We start from the raw sequence: 3,562 nt of genomic DNA, 5'->3' as shown, positions 1-3,562 counted from the left end.
TTTTTTACTCTTGGGAACTTGGGAGACTTGTGCCCTAGCATAGAAACTCAAAGACGGCCGTTTCTAACGCCATTGAAGCAGTTTTATCAAGAATCATCCATGAATCATTCTTGTAATTCTTCTTTAATCCTTATCTTTTGTATCTCTGTCATGAGTAACTAAACCCTATTTGTTAGGGATGAGTGTAACCAGATGAAACCCTTATTTTTCTGATTTGATTTCTAGTTATATGAATGAGTTTATTGAATTGTTTTTCTCATCTCTGTGCTTAATGCTTTTTATTGCTTGATCAACATTAAAATGTTCTACGATTTGTATTTTGAAACGGAAGTGGACTTTACGAATGCTTGAGATGAGAAATTCATGAATTTGTAGTCTAGGGATAGATGCAGGTCATGAAACCAATTAAATTAGTTGCAAAGCAATAATTTACAAGAGAATTTCTATACGGTAATGCTTAATTCTAATCTTAAATCCACTAAGGAATTAGGGGTTACTTTGGAATTAAAGGTTCTGTCACTAAGACATTAGGGCAAGAATAATAAAGAGAATTCGGTAATAATTCAATAAAGGAATTCAGTAACTAGGATCAAATTAGACACCAAGGTTGGATTCGAAGTGAAACTCATCCCTGACATTTTTCTCATTATAAAAGATCAATTTTATTATTGTTGTTAATTTCAAACATTATTTCAATCAACTTGGGAACCTTTTTGTTCAATTCTAGTAATCAATTATAATTCAATAGTAAAACGCAATCCTTGAGTTCGACACTCGGTACTACCGTTTTATTATTACTTGCAACGATTTAGTACACTTGCTGAAACGCTATCAATCACTCCTTACAGAGATGATGCTGGAGTCCTTTTCATTCTGCACCTTTTTACAAAATGTTTTGAATGATTCAAATGCATCATTTTTTTGTTTTAAAAACATAACCTATGTAAATCTTGAGAAATCATCAACAATAACAAAACCATATTTCATTCCTCCTAGACTTGTTGTTTTGACAGGCCCGAATAAATCTATGTGAAGTAGTTCAAGAGTTCTTTTTGTTGTTACAAAATCTTTTGTATGAAAGCTGCTCTTGACTTGCTTACCTTTTGCACAAGCTTCACAGATTTTATCTTTCTCAAAATTAAGTTTTGGTAAGCCTCTAACAAGATCAAGTTTGGAGATTTTTGAAATCGTTTTCATGCTGATATGTCCAGCCCTTTTATGCCAGATCCATTTATCTTTATTGATTGATATAAAGCATGATTCATCAGGTAATTCTTCAAGATATAAAACATATAAATTTTTCTTTCGCTTTCTAGAAAACATAATTTTTCCAGTTTTAGCTTTCTTGATTCCGCATACCTTTGGCTTGAAAACGACTTCGCATCCATTGTCGCATAACTGACTTATGCTTAATAAATTGTGTTTTAATCCTTCCACGTATTGAACATCATTTATTTGAGCAGAGTTTGTCTTACCAATGGTTCCATTACCCTTAATTTGAGCTTGATCATCATTTCCAAATGTGACCGAACCACCATCCTTCTTGCTGAAGGTTATGAAACAATTTCTATCTCCTGTCATGTGCCTTGAACAACCACTGTCCAAGAACCAAGGCTTTCTCTTTGTATTTTGAAAACCAACCTGCAGGTGATATCATTTCAGTCTTAGGTACCCACTTTGTTTTGGGTCCTTGAGAGTTAGTTTTTAAGTGGTATATCATTCTCGTTTTAGAAACAGTTGTGTTGTTAGTTGTTGATTTTGAAATGGGTTTAACAACATAGGATTTGGAGGATTTGAACTTTGGTTTAAAAGAGTTTTTGAAACGTTCAACTTGTAATTTTGAACTTTCCCCGTTTGGGAGACAAACGGGAGAACGTTCTCCGTTTTGCTGTTTCTTAGACACAATTTTGACAGGATGATTCTCCTGTTTAAAAAACTTCTTTCTTTCAATTTTTTCATCCCTTTTTCTTAAGTAGCAAGCAAATTCCAGATGTCCAAGTTTTTTATAATATGAGCATCTAGTCTTGCATTTTTCTTCCTTTCTTTCTGGGACAAAGAAGTTTTCATAGAGTTTGGTTTTTTGGGTTTGATTGAAACCAAGACCAGCTTTATCAAAAATTCCTATTTGAGATCCCATGATGTTATGAAAAGTTTCAGTGGCTTTAATGAAGTTCAGTAAATCAGTTTTGAGAAGTTCGTTTTCATTTTTAAGTTGAACGTTCTCCGTTTGTAGCGCAGAATGTTCTTGACATTCTTCACTTTCAAAAACTCTTGTTTCTTTCAATTCTTGAATAAATTTTTTTAACAAATTATTTTCAGTCTGATTTCTTTCCTTCTCTTCTTTCTCTTTATAAAACTGTTCTTTCAGAGAACTACATTTTTGAATAAGAAGATTTGAGTCATTTAACAAGTTATCAAATTCATTTCCCATTTGTTGACATAAATGACATGGTTCAGAATTCATTACCTCATCTTCCTCTGTTTTTGCCATCAAGCATATGTTGGCTTCTTCTTCCTCTTCTTCTGTTTCTGATTCCTCTGAATCATCCCATGTTGCCATCATTGATTTCTTTTTGAAGGGAAATCGTTTTGGTGGATTTTTGTTTGATGGACATTCTGCCTTGTAATGTCCCAATTTGTTGCATCCAAAGCATGTGACTTGACTCTTGTCAATCTCTGTTTTAGGATTTCTGTTTTGAAATCCCTTTTTGATTTGATCTCTTCTTCTCATCATTCTTTGAATTCTTCTAGTGAGAAGCGCGATTTCATCAGCATCTCCTTGTTCATTCTCTTCTGATTCCTCTTCAACTGGAACTGTGATTTTTTCTTGAGAGACTTTCAGTGCTATTGCCTTTCCTTTCTTGACTGGTTTGTCTTCTTGCAACACTACCTCATGAGCTCTTAGAGTTCCAATTTGTTCTTCCAGAGGCAGTGATTCAAGGTTCTTGGCTTGGCTTATAGCTGTCACCATTGGTCTCCAAATGATTGGAAGGCACCTCATGATTTTTCTTACTATTTCTTGCACAGTATAAGCTTTGCCAAGAGAACGCATTTCCTTTACTATTGTGGTGAATCTTGAGTACATTTCATCAATGGTTTCTCCTTCTTGCATTTCGAACAATTCGAATTTCCTTATACCAATGTATATCCTTGTTTCTTTGACATGGCTTGTTCCTTCATGGTGAGTTTGTAATGTATCCCAAACTTCTTTTGCAGTTGTGCATTCATCTACCCTTTCACTTTCTTCCCTGCTTAAAACACATGATAAGAATAATTGAGCTTTAGAGTTTAAAAGTACCTTAGCTTTATCTTCTGCTGTCCAATCTGCTTCCTTTTTAAAGGCACAATTTGAATCATCTTGATCAACCCTTGGTGTGAAATCTCCATCTGTAATGATGTGCCACATTCATGTGTCTTGAGATTTTAAGAACAGCTGCATTTTGTTTTTCCAAAAGTAATAGTCTGATCCATCAAAGAATGGAGGTCGGTTTGAGGATCCTCCTTCAACAATGTATTTTGCTTTCGACATTCTTCTAGATCTTTTCTCTAGCACTTGTTAGGT

At 34.2% G+C, this 3,562-nt stretch overlaps 1 pseudogene; it reads right to left on the bottom strand.

Moving 5' to 3' along the window:
• Positions 1 to 1,424: 1,424 nt before the first annotated feature.
• LOC140918922 (uncharacterized) lies at positions 1,425 to 3,562 on the bottom strand (annotated as a pseudogene).

The sequence above is a fragment of the Cicer arietinum genome, chromosome 1, assembly GCF_000331145.2.
Source record: "Cicer arietinum cultivar CDC Frontier isolate Library 1 chromosome 1, Cicar.CDCFrontier_v2.0, whole genome shotgun sequence".
NCBI classification, from domain to species: Eukaryota; Viridiplantae; Streptophyta; class Magnoliopsida; order Fabales; family Fabaceae; genus Cicer; species Cicer arietinum.
This window is presented reverse-complemented; position numbering and strand designations above follow the sequence as displayed.